The sequence below is a fragment of the Piliocolobus tephrosceles genome, chromosome 18 (genome assembly GCF_002776525.5).
Source record: "Piliocolobus tephrosceles isolate RC106 chromosome 18, ASM277652v3, whole genome shotgun sequence".
Taxonomy (NCBI): Eukaryota; Metazoa; Chordata; class Mammalia; order Primates; family Cercopithecidae; genus Piliocolobus; species Piliocolobus tephrosceles.
The window spans coordinates 53,007,264-53,026,257 of record NC_045451.1 but is presented as its reverse complement, the minus strand read 5'-3'; the positions used below and the strand labels follow the sequence as shown (position 1 = coordinate 53,026,257).

Below are 18,994 nucleotides of genomic sequence, written 5' to 3'. Positions count from 1 at the left end.
TATATTATCTACAGATTCCTGGATTTAATTTGTGTCTCGGCAATTTGACTAAAATGATTGGTTCTGGTGGTCAGAATTTGATGCCATATGGATTCTCAATGATCCTCTAAACTTGTGCAATCTTCCTTGTGCCTTGGCCCAACTTTGGACTGATCCCATGCCTAGATCCTGCCAATTAACTGCATTCTGAGCATAACAATGGAGAAGCTGGAACCATCTTAATATTTATTGTACCAAGTTTAATTTTTAATGATAATTTATGAATATGGGCGAGAGAAGTAGATTATCTTACTGGAAAAAACTAAAATAAATTCTCCCTGAAGAGAATGAAAGCCATCCTAGGTAGAAGATGAAAGAAGGCAAATACTGCATACATCATCCTCAGTTGGTACTGGCATGCCACTGCAGGAAAAAATTCTGAAACAGAATAACAGAAGCAGTCCTCATGCTGCTTTACCAGTGGGTGTCTGTGGATGAGCTGTCAAGAACACTTGGCCTGAGGTTCTAGGAGAAAAGAAAGCAAATAAAAATCAGTGTTTATCAGCTTACATTTTTTAAGGATGAGGTATTGAAACCCTTTATTTTTCACAATTATTCAACAATAGATAAAGATATAAAATATGTGCTATAAATAGAAATATCTGTATATGTATGTGTGCACACACACACACATACACACACACATTTGAGCCAGGTTTCCAATAAAAATTTGGGAATCTTTCATAAGAGAGATAATGTTATATTTTTCAGAACACTGTTGTTTATGAAAGAAACCATACCCCAGTGAAAGTATTCTATGTATGTACTTTGCCCAGTTACCTAAAGAAAGGAAAAGAAATAAAACAAAACAAACCTGTGGCTGAATTTTGCTTTTAAAGAATTGGGAATACCAACAGAAGCAAGTTTATAAATTGTCTATTCTGTTACCTTGTTCAGAGTAAATATGTTCTTGACTTTAGGATTTTAAAGTCCACCTAGCTATAACCTTATGTTAATAAACAGGAGATATAAATTTGATTATAGCTTAGTGTTCTTTAACCTCCACATGTTACTAGCAAGCCATGTTTAAAACATCACATTTTTTTGTAGTGGAAAAATATCCAATGTCTGAATTTCTTATAAAATTGGGAGCGGTAGTATTAAGCAGAAAGCCAGACATTTGGATAAAGAAATATGCACAATAAGGAAACTGATATACTTCTCTTCAAATGCCCCTAATACTCATGTCAAGATGGCAAAGATGATTTGCTCCGTGGAAATCCTTTGATCACAAATCCAGGCTGATGCCTCATGGGAGATGTGTTGATTTGTTTTTACATAAAATAATATGCATTTTATGGTCGGTTCTTCATTCATTCTGTAGAGAATGCCAGGATACACGGAAGTGCTTTTTGTATGGTATGAATCCATCTGTTTTCTAAACATCACCTCTGTGAAAACTGCTTTTAATTTAGTAAACAAGTGCAATTGCATCATAAGCTTCAAAGTGAAAGGGGCAGTAATGTAATAGTACATCAATATTAGATTAATTTGAGAAATGGAACTTGAGTAACATTGCCAAATCAACCCTGAATTGAGATTCACCGTGTGTGTGTGTGTGTGTGTGTGTGTGTGTGTGTGTGTGTGTGTGTGTGTGTGAGTGAGAGAGAGATTACAAAGGCTGTTGAAGCAAATTGATGTTTTTATTTCTTTTCCTTCCCTTTTTTGCTAATTTCCACTGGAATTAACTTGGAGAAATACAAAATACCAAGGTTTGGCTGAGAATTGTTTGGAATATTTCTGGAATTAGCTAATTTGATGACAGTGTTTGTCCTAGATACAAACATTTTGCCTTAGAGAACACTCAATTTTATTATCAGTTCAGCAATTTCAAGGCCCTCATAAAGCTTAACGCATAGTATGATTTTGGCTACAGTAGCATTTTTGAAAGTGATATCAGATGCCATTAGAAGAAGAATTGACTATTTTTACAGGTAATGTCCCCCAAAATATTTGCGCTCTGATACAAAATTCTTATAGTTGCCTGGGGAAGAAAAATGGTCTTTCTGAATGTCTTGAGTATTTGATAATGCCTACGAGCACCTACTCTGGAGTTAGGTTGCCTGGGTTCCTCTTTTGGCTCAATACGTACTAGCTTTGCATCCTTGTGCCATTAGTCTGTTGTACTTCAATTACTTCCTTTGTGAAATGATGATATTTAAAAGTGTCTATCTAAATGGTTATTGTAAAGATTTATACACACATGGACACACATTCACACACAGAAGGATCCCTAGGCATAGTCCTTGGCAAAACAAACATGGACTCTTAAATAGTTGTTGTTACTTTTTGCTATGTTTAATCAAGCTATTATGATGACAGTTCGTTAGCACTGCAAATAGATTACTTCTTAACTATGACTTGGACACTATTTTTGTTGTATAATTTCATAGAAAAGTCTGACATGTGCTTTTCCTCACTGAACTTAAAGGTAACATTTGCAAAGTGATGAAAGAGTAAATAAAATTATCTCTGATTCTTTATCAGGGAGCCTGAAGTTTTGTATTGATTTCGCCACAGGTGAGTTTCACGGCCTGTGATAATAAATTGATTTGTGGGCTGTCCATGTGGCAACATCTTTGCACATATCCAATTTAACTGACAGTGATGCTGCTCTGGAGACCCCAAGAACTATGGTCTCTGACTTGGGGATTTTCACCCCCGTCATCTCAAATGTCATTTCAGAGACATTCATCATGAGTCTCTGTCACTGGACAAATAATGGTTCTCTGTAATAGTCACTAAAATACACATAGTTTCCCTGCTTGGGTGACAGGTCCTGCTATTGGCTCCTTGAGATTATGGAGAAGTTCAGACCCGTCAAATATCAAATGGGGAAGACATGAGCTGAAATGGCACCATGTATGTCACTGAGGCTGCTGATTAAATGAAGGAATGATATCAGAACAAGACAGCTCTCAGAGCTGCGATGACATTTTTAGAAATAGCAAACAAAACATGGCCCTCTTTCTCTTCGCAGCTTGCAGCAGTTGGAAAAAGGCTTTCACAGGGCAGTTATAACAGGTTAGGTTCTTTAGAATCACCTGTGCATTGAGACAATCGTTCCTTGAAACAAAAGACTTTAAATCTTTGTTCTACCTCCGGTCTTGAATGGAAGTAAAAGATTCAGGATTTCACATCATTGCAAATAATTTCTTCCATTGAGCAATATGACAATGCTTTCTCATTGCTTAAAATGTTGTGTTGCAAATGTTAAGTGGCTTATATTGTTTGAGCTGTGTAGCTTGAGCTATTAGTATTAGGACCCTCTTGACTCGGAGTTATAACCACGCTGGCTATTCAGGGATATATTTTAAAGCTTATCAAGCAAGCAATATTTGCCACATCTTCTGGCAATTGTTGAGGTAGGTGGGTTGCAGTAGAGGCTCCCCCAAATCAGGATGTATTTTAGGGCCCCATATGCCTATTATCTCCCTCTTATTTTGATATAACAGAGCCATTTCTAGTCCATTTCTGTCACAGAGCTCCCAGTCTACCTCATTACATTTATACTCACATGCTCTGAATATCCTAATTAATATGTGGGATAAATGTATTGCCTAGGGGAATAAGGTATGAGATGAGAAATCAGTGTGGTTTTTATTAATGTCATACGATATTTTGTGTCATTCTTTCCTACCTTGTTCTTACAAAGTTAATGTAAGAACAATTTTCAGCTGTTGTTATCATGGCCCCTGCCTTGCCCACCTTCTCTTTAGTTAGGATGACTTTTACTTTGGAACTAGAGTCTGTTCCATCAATATTAACTGCCTTCCAATCTTTCTTGTACCTAACAAAATTATCATGTCAGGTAATCTTAACATATGACCAGAGAGCTATCCAAGAATTGGCTGTTAGAGGCATAACTCTTCCTACAATCCAGGCTTTTTTTTTTTATTTGTTTCCTTCCTTCCTTCTTTCCTTTATACCAAAATTAAAGCACATTTTTGTAGGTCATAAGTTAATTCAAAATTCTAATCCTTAAAAATAATTCTTATCTCCACCTCCAAAATGGAATCAAATTTCAGATGCTGCTACTGAGTGGCTGACAAGAAAACATGAAAACATTACTGGAAATGTAGGCTCTTCTCTTCAATTAAATTGTCTGGAAACTAAAGTAACTTCCACATGCAGTGACCCTTTTCCAGACTAAATACCTAGTGATTTGTCAATAAGGAAGGTAGTATTTGGCCTTGAGTCATCCTTCAATAAGTAAGAAAAGACAGACTTTTCTTACTTTGGTGGAAAATGATTTGATTACAGAAAGAACTCAGGCTTCCTTATTGCATTCTTGTAGATTGTCTGCCACTTAATTTATAAAGCACATTCAACTTTTATGAAGGCAGCTTTCTCTATGCACAGTACATGAGTTTGGTATTTGTGAAAACAAGTCTACCTGGATTCTACCTGGATTCAGCATTCCTTTGAGAATTTAAGAGGTTAGCCAAAGCAGGATGTTTAAATCTACTGATGCTTGCAGTTGGTTCACTTAATAGTCGCTTTTCTTAAATTTTATTCCTGTTAAAATGTCTTCAATACCCCATTTCATCGGGAGATACAATTATTTGTGCATCACAATACTGAAGGCTCCTCAAGAGCAGGCTTATTTTTTTAATTAGTGTCATGTTCATATTAATAATATTCATATTAATACCTATTAATATTCATATTAATATTATTCAAGTAAATATCGAACACACTATTTTTCAACTTATATTTGTTGAGTTGAAATAGATTGAAACTGTCATCTATGTTACAAGAACAATCTTTCATAATTAATGGCTCAAGTGGGAAAGAGATAATTTGCCTTTCTTGAATGTTTTCTGTTTTTGTTGTTTGCATTAAATGAAGGCATGTCTTACTAATTTGGGTTATTTTCCTTTCTCTCTTCCCTCACTGCCCACACATGTTATTAAAGTAAGTCAACTTACAGCTAAAGTGGATACTATTAGTAGCACATTCAAAACTCTAGGGAAGTTCAAGCTCATTCTATCCCCAAGGTAAAGGGAATCTGACTATCTTCAAGTGTATAATTTCTATTCTAGGCATGAGCATTTTTGCCACTGTACTGGGGGGAAACTGTTAGAGAGATAGGAGCATAAGTAAATGCCTCTTCAACCACTTCCACATGACCTTTGATCAACCTGTCTCTTTGTAGCTTGTGTTGCAGTCAGTGGGGGAAAATGATGTGTTGGAGAGAGATGGACACTGCCCATGGAAGGCCAGGAATGAACAAGGATGCAACTCAAGGAGAAAAGAAGTGGGGAAAGCCCCTTAAGACAGAATCCAAATGAGACAGCTGGGACTTTAAAGTCTCATGTGAGATCCAGCCCTTACGTAATGACAACAAAGTACTACCCCACAAAACCACGTTCTCTTACACTCTAGTCCTAGCAGCAACCCATGAGGCTAAAAACTGAGGAATTTCTGGCCTTAGCCTTTTCACTGTGTTCAAATTCTGACAGATGTTTACTATGAGCTAATACTTACCTTACTACTTACTTACTTTCTCAGGAAGTGAGTAGCAGCTCTGCTGAAATGGTGATCTCAGACAGAGGTAAAATGATAAAATATACGAGGAAGCATATCTAGTGTTATATCTGTGTTTTCCTTACATATTTCAAATTTATCTTTTGCTTTGCCCTGTCTTTGTTAAGGTTCTTCTCTCAAACTTTGGTCCTTTTCTTAAAAAATTGTATTATACTGGCTGGGCGCGGTGGCTCTCGTCTGTAATCCTAGAACTTTGGGAGGGTGAGACGGGAGGATCACCAGGTCAGGAGATCAAGACCATCCTGACCAACATGGTGAAACCTTGTCTCTACTAAAAATACAAAAATTAGCTGTGCATGACTGTAATCCCAGCTACTCAGCGGGCAGAGGCAGGAGAATTGCTTGAACCAGGGAGTCGTAGGTTGCAGTGGAGCCGAGATTGCGCCACTGCACTCCAGCCTGGTGACAGAGAGAGACTCCGTCAAAAAAAAAAAAAAAAAAAATTGTGCTATATTGAGTTAACCTGAGGTGACGTGACAAGATTATATTTCAAAGTTATTGTCACAAGTCATTCAGCACTTAGAGGCTGTTTTCAGATCTTTTGGTGTCTTAAAATGAAGCACATAAAAATATACTTACTGATTTATTATGTAAACTTCATGTTAGAAATGTATACATATGGCCAGGTGAGGTGGCTCACGCGTGTAATTCCAACACTTTGGGCAGCCAAGTTGGAAGGATCGCTTGAGTTCAGGAGTTAGAGACCAATCTGGGAAACAGGGAGACCCCCACCTCTATCAAAAAATCAAAAAAATTAGCTAGGCATGGTGGCGCAAACCTGTGGTCCCAGCTACTTGGTGAATGGGTCCCAGCTACTACAGCCTGGGTGACAGAGCGAAACTTGTCTAGGAAAAAAAAGATATATGTACACACCCACCCACACACACACACACACATATATATACACATATATACACACACTATATATATACACACATATATTCACACATGTATATATTATATATCAATAAACAAAAATATAGAACATCAGTTTTGAAAATTTTCATTAAAAGTTACTTTTAGTGCCTTACAAAATGTTTTTAAAAATCCAACATATCCAGAATCCTATATATTTAAGCAGCTTATCCAGTCACTATAAATCTACAGCTGGTTTTAGCAAAGATCAACCTTTCCAATGACTAGATCTTACCTTTCTAAGCACTAGGACATCTACTATCTGTTAAGTGGCTCATTGTATCTTTGCTTCTTTCTTTTTGATTAAGGCAGGGACCTGGAAGTAATTGCCTAATTAAAGCAGTGTTGGGACGATGCAGTAAGAAGAGTGGAGTCGAATTAGCTAATGGTTCTCAATCTTGGCTATATAATGGGAATTATTATAGGAGTTTTAAAAATAGATCCTACCTCCAGGGATTCTGATGTAATTGATATGGGGTGTGGCCTGGGCCTTGGGATTTTAAAAGCTTCCTAGGTGACTTTCATACGCAGTTAAGGCTACCAACCACCAAATTAGAGGTGAAGCAGTATCACACTTTATCAATTAAGTTTTTCATAGCAGTAATAGTTCCACTAGATTGTATGGATGTAGAACATCAAAATAATACAAATTACGTATGGAAATATTCTCTAAAATATAACATTTAACTCTTACAGAACTTGAAGAATGGAGCAAATCTCCAGCCAGGAAAAGCACCTAAAATTCCTTGTGTTTCTAAATGACCTATTATTTATGTCATTATTTAATATAAAGTGTGCAATGTTATTTGGAACAATAAGTGCTCTCATTTTTCTGTATGAAGTTACCATTATAAATGATTTTAAAAGATGAAAGTGACAGAGTAACATAAGTAAAAGTGAATTCCAAACTAAACTTAAATGAACTAGGCATTATTCTACTAGAAATCATCCTCAAAGCTTTACCTAACAACAGTAGTAAAGTGCATACTAAATTGGAAATTTATGATTAGATTTGGAGTGAAAAACATCAGTTTACAGCATGTGCTTCCTGAAGATTTGGATATTTTAGATTAGTATTTGTAGCTCTTAAATTGATTTTTTTCTTCTTCACTTACAAAAATAATAGCCAGGAAGTACAAGGTAAGATATGCAGCAGGCAGCCGGGCGCGGTGGCTCACGCCTGTAATCCCACCACTTTGGGAGGCCGAGCAGGGTGGATCACGAGGTCAGGAGATCGAGACCATCCTGGCTAACACGGTGAAACCTCATCTCTACTAAAAATACAAAAAATTAGCTGGGTGAGGTGGCGGGCGCCTGTAGTCCCAGCTACTCTGGGGGCTAAGGCAGGAGAATGGCGTGAACCCGGGAGGTAGAGGTTGCAGTAAGCCGAGATCGTGCCACTGCACACCAGTCAGGAAGAAAGAGTGAGACTCCGTCTCAAAATTAAAAAAAAAAAAAAGGATATGCAGCAGGCATTCACCTCATTTTACACATACTCACATATATATGTGAACCCCAAGAAATCAATAGTTATTAAAAATGTGGAAGATAAGTAGGGCTTATTTAGAAATATTTTTTCTGAGAAATGAGAGGATTATTTGCTGTTTATTTTTATGCTAATGGGGAAAAAGGTAAAGGATGTGTAAATAGGATTCACATTTCTCACAGATTGTTGTAAAATTTAATAGCATTAATAAAATCTTGGATGGAGAAGACATTGCTTGAATGATTTTATGTTTCTCAAATTATTCTTCACCAGGATTCTATGTAGACGACCACCAGACAAGGGGACTAGGTCTTAGACAGCTTAGTATAGTTTCCAGCATTACACAGTTATTAATTGATGAAGTCAGGAATGAAATCCAAGTCTGTATAAATCCAAAACCTCTTCTATCTCTGTTGTAACACCTTACTGTGAGAGATTAACAAGGGGACTGTGGGATTATCTCTAAACTTCTTAAAATACATGGTGATTTTCAACCTTGTTTCAAAGTTGCAGAGAGTAGGGAATGTATTAAACATGTGATCTAAATTTTAAGTACTGAAATAGAGTGAAAATGAATTCCTCATCTATCTTAGTCAGTTCTGGCTGCTGTCACAGAATACTATGGGCTGAGTGGCTTAAACGATAACTGTATTTCTCAAAGTTCTCAAGCCTGGAAGTCCAAGATTAGGGTGCCAGCATGGCTGGGTTCTTGGTGGGGGCCCTCCTCCTGGTTCACAGTGGGCCATCTTCTCACTGTATATTCACACGGAGGAGAAGAGAGATCTGTTCCCTTCATCTCCTTATTAGTACACGAATCCTATCACAGGCGGTTCACCCTCATGACCTCATCAAAACCTGATGACCTCCCAAACACGCAGCCTCCGAAAAGTTCCCAATTTGGGATTAGGGCTTTAATACATGAATTTTGAGGGTACAGAGAGATTGTCCACAGCGTGATTAAACACTTTTTCTTCAAACATTATTACTGTTAAACTAAGGTTTGAATGCTGTACAGGCGACAAATAGAGCAAGGCTATGACCGCAGTGGATGCTGCCCTTGTCCATAGTGAACTCCATTCTTGCTGTGTTTAAATACATTCAGCACCATCCCCAGGAACATTTTGTGTAGCACCTGCATTTTGTTTTTATTGTACTCTCTATTTCAATTTTTACACATTTCTTCTGTAATACCCATCTTCCTATGCCTTAGGCTATTGCCACTCACTTCAGTGTCCTATTTTTAACTTGCAACTCTATTTATTTGGAGCTTACTTTCCTCTTTCCTAACCCGAGAATTTCTTTGTTAACACAATCTCTTCTAAAATGAATGACTCAAATATGGGCATTTGGTCCAGTGACAAAGACTTTGAGCGTAGATTTGGAAGCATAGAAATTTTTTGCACACTTACAATTGTACTTTGAGAACGACTACTTATTTTGTTACATCTAAGGGTCCTGGTAGCTTTACAAAAACACAGATTCTATGAGTCTTTTAAAAAAATAAGATCACCTATATTTATATTTTAATTTTAAATATTACAAAACAGAACAAAACAAAATTCAAAACAATTTCCAGCACTTTCATTGTAAAAAATGCCAACAAATTTAATGTTTAACAGTTCACCTGCTGTACTTTCCTCATTAAATAGATAAGAAAATGAGGGCCCAAATGAGCTAAAGGAATTTGACAAAGATCACAAAGCTAATTAGCAGCAGAACTAAAATGCAAATCCAAGGCTGTTGATTTCCTTATCAATGTTCATTTCAATACGTAATATTGACTTTTTAGAAAGTCAAGTTATGAAGCTATAGAAGAGATATGTAACAACACCTCAAGTAAGTCAACAAAGTAGTTGCCTTTGCCAAGAATGTCATCAACATTTATTTTATAGAAATTATATGATTTCTTCCTAGCTCGTCAATGATGGGCTTCCATTATGGTCTACCAAAAATAATTACTCTTTGGATTGTTTAAAAATTTCTTTTATACTCATTTCTCAGTTTGACAGTTGTGGCAAGTAATCTTTAATTTTTTTTTCCTCATGAAACACATTCAATCCATCGACAAATACAACTGATTCTACATTCTCAGTGAATTTGTGTCTCTCTTTTCTTCTCACTGTCAATGTCGAAGTGGCTTTTCTAAAGCACAATGCAGCTATTTCCTGTGCTTGTCCCTCCCAGGAAGATGGAAAGCTGGGGAGCACATAGTGCAAAGTTTGGATTTGAGCCTCTCAACTTATTCCCACTTACTAGTTATTACAGAGCAATTGGGAAAAAATTCATCATATCTGTTCCTGTGTCCTCAGCTAGAAAATGTGAATGATAACAACAATAATGTTGTGAGCCTCAAGTGAAAAAAATTATATGCAAAATAAGAAGAGCATAGCAGGAAGATAGAGCTAATAGAAAGAATTAAGACTTGGAGTCAAAGTACCTGGCTTGGACTTCTGTTTCGGCCTATACTTAAAGTAATTTAGGAGGGTTACTTTAATCCTTTATTTTATTTTTTCTATAAGTGACCTACAATACTATTAACACTTTCATAAGATCATGGGGAAAATTAACTTAATTAATTATAAGCATTTAGAAAACCACATATAGTCGGTAAGCACTGATATGATTAAATGACTTGTAAACTTTGAAGCATTATAAAACAACAATGTACCTAATATCAGGGACCAGATATAAACTCCAGACTCTACATTTTTATATTATATAGTATTTCATATACTATTTTTGCCTACTTGAAGTGAGCATTTAATTTAATCAAAAGATTTGCTGGTTTGATTAAATTTAACAATATAAACAACAGTTACTCATGAGAATGTTTTATAAAATCCAGGAAATAAGCAAATTTTGAATGACGTTAATTAGACAAAAAGCTCTGCAATGTTTACTTTGTGGTATTTGATAGAACTTTAAATTTGATTATCAAATAATTTTTTTGGTTTAAGAAAATAGTGGATTCATTACATTTTCTAAATATAGGCAAATTATTATTTTGAAAATATTTTTAAAAATGTTCATGTTTTATCTTTGACGAAAAGCAAATCATTAAGAATTGCACTTGCTCAGAAGTGCGAAAGATAAAAAAAGTATATAAAGAAAATCAATCAATTAATAAAAATTTAAGTGTTTATTATGTTTCAGGGTAGACATGAAAAAACGAATTACCCACAGTTCTTGATACGATATTGAGCTACAGTGTACTGTGCCTACAATGATACACTGATCAGTTTAGATTACTCGTTAGTAAACTCAGTTTGTTCCTTAAAGCAAGTCAAAACTTAAAAAGTTTCACTCGCTTGAATTTCTCAGTGTCTCTTTGAGGAAAGATGTTGAATAAAACTCTTTTTTTTAAGACAAGAGTCTCGTTCTGTCACCTAGGCTGGCACGATCTCAGCTCACCACAACCTTTGCAGCCCCGGGGTCAAGTGATTCTCCTGCCTCAGCCTCCGAGTAGCTGGGATCACAGCCACACCACATGCCAACATGCCCGGCTAATTTTTTGTATTTTTAGTAGAGATGGGGTTTCACCGTGTTGCCCAGGCTGATCTCAAACTCCTGAACTCAGGCAATCTGCCCCCATCGGCCTCCCAAAGTGCTAGGATTACAGGCATGAGACACTGTTCCCAGCCTTGTAAAACTTCTTTGAAATGCCATTAGTTCCTGTTATCTTTCCTCCTGTACTTTACAAGTAAACTGACTGTGCCATTTTATTTGTGTCAAGTAGCTTGTACCTCCCATTTCCATTTTTGTCAGCTACAAATGCTATCTTGCAGCAGTGCTGTTCAGTGGGCCCAGGGGAGCCAAGCATCAGTTTTTCTAGATGGCGAGCTGCCAGTCTACAGCACACCGCTCAAAGTCACAGGCGGACTCCATTTCTTTGCAGAACCAAAAAACATCATTTACTTTATGCACACCTTTGTACATGACGAGCTCACAGTAGATGAAATAGCCCTGAAAAAGACACAGATTGAGAGCGAAACACAATGACCGACACAGGGAGAGAAAGAGAAAGATAAGGAGATGCAAAGAGACACAGGAAGATGCTGTTTTAGTGAACTCAGCCCATTTTCTGGGCCATTATAGAATGACATACATATTTTGCAAACGAAAAGTTTTTAAACATTACTGCCAATTTACAGGAACTTCTCTCCTAATAGCTGGAACAAAATTCTCAATTTGCTCTACTTAAAATACTAGGTTTGGGGAATGAATTTTTCCCCTTTGATATTTAAACTGAACATTAAAAAAAGCTAAATCACTTTAAATGGTCTTTAAATTGCATTCTCTCTATCAGAATTGTTAACTCTTTTTGCCTAAGGAGAAAACCCACCATGTATGAATGTAATATCTGAGTGGAATAGAAAGTGGCTTTTCTATAATAAATATTTTGGCTTTTACAGTTTGTATTTAAATGGGAAGTATTATGAGTTCTACCAATGGGGAACGCTAAATGAGAAATATGTTATTTCTTAATAGCCATGTAAATGAAAACCTGAAGCATGGGAAACTGTATGATCTGAAATAATATATCTACAAGTAGAAAGGTTAAATGCAAAGGGCTATAAATCAAAAGATGCCACAGAACATAGTATATAGGTGGTGAAGGCTGCAACCAAGACAGGGATTTCAGTGTCAAGCCTACTAGATATCAGAAGATGGGCAATCCCTTTGGGCCTAATCTGTAAATAAGAAGTTTCGTTTGGTTCTTTAAATGGCTCGCTTCTCTCAGGTGATATTGATTATAACTAAAAGTCAGATATCTACTGAGCAAGTATAAACATTACTTTGAGACAGTTTTGTTATTATAACGCATCTTCATTTTATGATATAGAAAAATGATATTATTGTGGAAGAGGAATTCAGAAATGCAATGTTTTCTGATGGCTCTGTTTCTTAATACAAACATTGATGGACTCATGTATATTGAATAACCTAGGGCTCATGTATATTGGATAACCACAGTGTCATGTTAGCATCTGAGAGCTATGATTATTGTTGTTCTAAATTTTTTCATCACCTTCAAATGTCTTTAATCAAATAACTAATGAATTTTATTCATGTAAGAATTAAAGGAATAAATTATTTTTATACTGGAAAGAAGTTATTTTAATTCACAACTAAAAGTGAAATTGTATTACAATGGGCAATGGCAGAAACGTGATTATTTTTTAAATAAGATAGCATAAAGCTAGACTTTAAAAAATGTATTCTAAAAATAATAACATTTTTATTTGTTGTATACTACTTTCTTCCAAGATAAAATTTGATTTACAACTTTGAATATTCTTTAAGTTATTATAGCATTTCAACTTTTATTACAAGATAGAAGGTTTATAGCAGCATAAACAGATAAAAAGAGCTGCAAAAAAATTTTTCAATTTAAAAAACCCTTCTTTATCATCTCTATTTTGCTAAATCTTCTCATTTACTTATCAAAGATTTCCAAAAGTGTATGGTGTTAGTTCAGATGCTATGAATTTCAAAGAAAAATGAATAATTTACACTGCATGTCAGAAGTTTAAAAGCTGCAAAATACCATGCAACCCTTGGAGTCCACAAATAGGTATCTTCACCATACAGAGCCAAATATACACTTTTTAAAAATTATGACTTAAAGAATTAATTTTATATTCTAAGTGTAGAGTTTTTAGATGTAGAATTGCTGGTCAGTAATCAGAGCACTAGTTTTTAAGAAAAACCCAACTTCAGTATTTTCATAGTAAGAGAAGCAGAGGGAAATTGTCGTTTGTTATGAATTTGAAACGTATATGTAGATAGCTTTATATTCTATATGAGGAATCTATGGCTCACATTGACTAAATAGCTTTCCCAAGATTCAAGTCTGATGATAGCAAGAGCTGTCTTCAACTCAGAGAATCCCGGATGTAGCACCAGGGTTCACTCCATTATTTCCTAGTGTGGTAAGACTTTATGGTGTTGGGAGGATTCAAAATGTTTTAATTCTTCATTGCTTTTGTCCTTAGTAGTGTGAATGCAATAACTGGTACATGGTAGGAATTTGTTTAAAATTTGAGTTGTAGAGGAAAGGAGTCAATGAAGAAGCTCTAAGGCCATAATTTGTATTAGTGTATGATAAAATATAGGGGGCAATGTGTACTTGAGAGGATGGGAGTGGCAAAGACTTCTAGGAGACTGAAGAAGAGAGACTAAAGCCCAAAACTTTCTTTCTCATTGTTTTCCAGCCCATTGTCCAGGTTTCCTCACTATTGTTCCATACAAATATAAAAGATTGAGTAATTTCTAGAGCGTGCCAATCTTCTACAAAACTTTCACCTACTTTTTCATTAACATAACAGTGCTTCATATGTTATTAATACAATGACCAGTGTTCACTTTAATAGGAAGTGAGCTCAGCACCCTTTCTCTTGATCTCATTTCATTTTCATAAAAACTCCAAGGTAGATACTACTATAACCCTTGGAAAGCAAAAGAACAAAAGCTGAAGCCTTTGAAACTTTTCCAGGTCAAATTGTTAATCAGCAGTGAGCCTGGGATGTGGATGCTGCGCTGAACTGAAGGAGAGTTTCTGCTTGTAACAACTACAGGAGTATTTTGCATCAAATATGTACTCTGGATAAATTACTTTCAAAGGTTATAATAGACAGAAGAAAAAAGCAATAACAGCTCTTTTATGTTCAAATAATACATTGGAACCAAGACACCTATTTGGTTTATTCAAGATTTCTCTAGAATTTTAAATGGTTATATACATTACATTTTCAACAGAATAGAGGAATAACGTATGTTGCATTTCCTAAATGTATTTGATCATGTAACACCTGTTTAAAAAGTATTTTTCCTAATTTGTTAAATTGCTTTTCTGGGTTACTGTCTATTAACCTTCTTATCTTCTCCAAATATCTCAGCCTCATGTCATAGCTAGCCCCAGACCATTACTAACCATAGTAAAACATATACAAGGTAATTAAGAAATATTTCTTCAAAAATAAGTTCATATAGTAATCTGATATTTTGTTGCTATTGCCTTATTTTGAGACTGCTTTTTTCTGAAAACTGTGAAAGTCTAAATCCACTGTTTTTTTTTTTTTTCATATACTTGCTAATAAAACTTTCATTATCTGTTAGCTGAAGCCATTTGTCACTTTGGACTTATATTTTTTTTTTCAATTACAGTGAATTTTTTGATGGCAGGAATGATATATCATTCATCTTGATGTTTTTCAATGCAAATGGTAGAATCTTAATAGATGTCAAATGTGACTACTTTTCATTTCCTCTCGGATCCAACACTCCTGTGAACACTTATGCATAGGCTATGTTTACTTCTATCCCATCCGTAATTAAGGATATTTCGGATCTTGAGAGCTGAGGTTTTAGATCGCAGAGATCTTCTCAAGTTAGACTGATTAATCGTTCCAGCTTTCATACAGCTTTTCACTGGTAAAGAAAAAGAAATGGAATTTATTTCTTCTTCCCAAAGAATATTTCATAAACTATATTTGTTTCAGATTGTAACAAATATCAATTTGAGACATCACAGCATCTGCTCATACTAGGAAGCCTAGGGGAGAGGAGATTACAGTTATCCAGTTTGGATATGACAGGTCTTGATGCTGGGAATGGAAAGGGAATATCAGCTTCAAGCAGTGGTGTAAATAGGGTGGTGTGGTCACACTGCTTACAAACACAGAAAGAGAGAATAGGGCCAAAAGTATTTGATCTGGGTGCCTTCAGATAATTCCTCCCATGTGTCTGGGATGATGCTTGTTAGTCTGCATTGTATAGTGGCCCGGCTTCATCTTAAGCTTTTTGTTCATCTGTAGCCTGTAGCCTTGTAACCACCTTTACATGTATGTACTGACTAGGCTTGTATCAAAACATGTCTAACCTGCCTACACAATGTTATCTTTCACTGAGTCCCTGAGAAATTATTCCTATGCCCTGCTTCTAATCCCACTCAGGTGTAGTATTTTTCTTGAGATATCTCCCCAGTCGTGGACCGAATAGATGTCATCATGATTCTAAGAATCATTAACTTATGGCTTTCTGTGTTTATGGGCTTGTGTTAAACTGGCTCAATTTTCCTTTTCTCTTAATTTTTCCCCTCAATTCTGTTCCTGGTTTTCTAGTTTGTATATTGTCTGAATAAATTCTAATCATTCCTGTCTCTACTGGTGGCACTAGCTATGTTTACGAAGGTTAAGTGATAAATAGATGTCTGTTCACTAAAAACCCATACAAATATATGTTCCAAATCTACATATTTTGAGAATATTTTTGCTCTTGTTACTGCTTTTTAGCAGCTAGATATTCTTTCTCAGTCAAGGTTGTCAAGTCAGATTCAAATCAAGCATGGCAATATTCATTAAACTATGAGGATGCAATGGCATAAGAATGATACAATGGACTTTGAGGGCTTGGGGAGAAGAGTGGGAGGGGGAAAGGGATAAGAGACTACAAATATGGTGCCGTGTATACTGCTTGGGTGATAGGCGCACCCAAATCTCACAAATCACCACTAAAGAAGTTACTCTTGTAACCAAATACCACCTGTACCCGAATAACTTATGGAACAATAAAATAAAATAATAAAAATTAAAACAAAACAAAAACAAACAAAGAAATACATTAATTAACTGTTATAGCAGAGCAAGAAAACTGATATTTTTTTTTCTGCATGGTTGATAACAAAAGATGTGTCTGTTTTACCTATTTTATGTGGCTTATAAACTGGTTTTGAAAGTAATTTCAGATTTTTCAAAAGATAACATCACAATAATCAGTCACTGGGTTTCAGTCATTGAGTAAGAATATTTATTTTCATAGATGAATCCTGCCCAAGAATATACGAATTACTAATAGATTAGCCTAGTTTAAAAAAATAGTAAATAATCAGAGATCTCATCATATAAGTGCCATTCACTTACTCAAGTGCGATGGGGACTATTTACTAGACTTAGTCCAGAAGCTGCAGTTCTAGCCAATCTAATGCCTTGGCTTGGTTTTGTTTGCCTGGACGAGTGGTGAGCTGAAGTCACGCCAGAGTGAAAATCTCAATTCAGAGACAGCAATGTTTTCTTGACTCTCAGGGCTGATCTCATTGTTGCTGCTAATTCCAACTTGGCTCCTGCTGATCACTGGCAAAGGGATCTGATACTGTTTTACTTTCAGTTTGGGGAAATAGTTTAGAATTTGCCTTGGGGCAGAAAGCTCAAGTTAAAACTGGTCTCATGCCAGCAAAATGAGAAGTTGTCAATACATGTTCGTTGAATTGAACCGAACACTCCTGGATGCAATTAGTATTATGACAGGAAAGAGGAGGCTGGTGGCAATTACTCAATATTTGTGCATCACCTACTATATAATAGTGTGTATGAAAGAGAGAGCAGTTTACATCTCTGACCTTCAATAGCTTCCAATCTTGTAATGGCTGACAGTGAGATATACTTCACTTCCTTACAAAACATAGAGAAATAATGAGGGAGAGCAGAGCAAACCTATCACCATGCCCCAGGCAACGTTATAGAGAAGTTTCAAACCGTGTTTTAAGCCAAGGCTGTAAATACACATCCTTGGCAAATTATACCAATTATGCCTCCCTGGTAAGGTTGTCATGCATATAAATATTTTCCTGTTAGTTAACATAATGCTTGCCATCTAGTAAAAGCTCACTCAGCAATGGACAATCTTACAGAATCAGGGTTGGGGCTTCTTGGCCATTTGCAAGTTGCAATGCTTCCTCCTGAACATGAATTTGGAAAGCAACCTAGGTAGGAAACCACAGCAGAGCAAGGCTATTGCCCTAGGAAATTTATGTAAGTTATGACTTACAAGGCAGTGGAACTAAGCATTAGGTATTTTCTAGGTCTTTATAGCTTACATTTTCTCTTGCACTTTCTCATGCTGGCTACTTTGTAATAGCTCTGTAAGGATATTTGAGAAGTGTCCCTCTAAAGTCTTAATGAGATAGAAAATGCAATTGGATAGCATCTTTAATACAAAAGAGAGAGACATGGAATTACAGGGAAGAAAGTAAGACCAAAATAATGTTCAACTTAATCTTTAAAAGTAAAAAACATTGTGTAGGGTCTTTTATTTTTATCTTTGAGCACAAGGAGCAGTATCAAATGTCCGATCAGATAATTGGTGTGGTCCAGAAATGAAATGAGAGGCCTCTTATTCTATATGCTGGGTAACACGTTGGGGTATGACAATTGTGTTTTCCTGAATAAAAATAGAAGCACTTAACTGAGAACCCTTCCCACTGATTTCCATCTCTTAGAATTTTACACCATTTACTGTCTAAATTTAAAATTGTGCTTAGTTAAAAAAAATAATTCTCCACTGATCTAATTTTCCCTAATTTATATATGACACACACACACACACACACACACACACGTAAAACATCTCTAACTAGACTCTCTTTTTATTTTTTACTAACTCATATTGACTTCTTAACAATATCTATTTATCTTCCTATCCATGACCTGCTTGCTATGGTTTGTATGTGTCCTCTTCTAAATTCAGATGATCAAATTTAATTAGCAATGTGATGGTATTAAGAGGTGGGATCTTTAAGAGATTACAAGGCCATAATTGCTCCTTCCTTTTGAATGGGATTAAGTCCCTTATAAAAGAGGGTGTTCTGCTTACTTACCCTTCTGCTTTCTGCCATCTGAGAACACAGTGTTCTTTCTTTCCAGAAAATGCAGCAACAAGGCTCTATCTTGGAAGCAGAGGGCAGCCTTCACCAGACAATCAAATCTACCACTTGCCTGTGCCTTGATGTTGGCACATCTTCCCAGCTTCTAGAACTGTGAGAAAATAAATTTCTATTTATAAATACCTGCTTTCAGGTATTTTTGTTAGAGCAGTGCCAAACAGACTAAGACAATGATGCTGGCTGCACTTTGATATTCATTTAAGTTTCTCTTTAACATCCTGTTGCTGTGATAAGAGTGTTCATGGGACTGCAGTTGCTTCTGCAAAGATAACTCAAGGATACTA

At 35.9% G+C, this 18,994-nt stretch overlaps 1 long non-coding RNA gene across 1 annotated transcript; it reads right to left on the bottom strand.

The window, feature by feature from the left end:
* Positions 1-213: 213 nt before the first annotated feature.
* On the bottom strand, positions 214-18,779 carry LOC116418519. The gene is made up of 2 exons (XR_004228587.1): positions 18,645-18,779; positions 214-504 (listed from the first exon to the last, which is right to left on the bottom strand). It is a non-coding gene; the product is annotated as an uncharacterized LOC116418519 (long non-coding RNA).
* Positions 18,780-18,994: the final 215 nt, after the last annotated feature.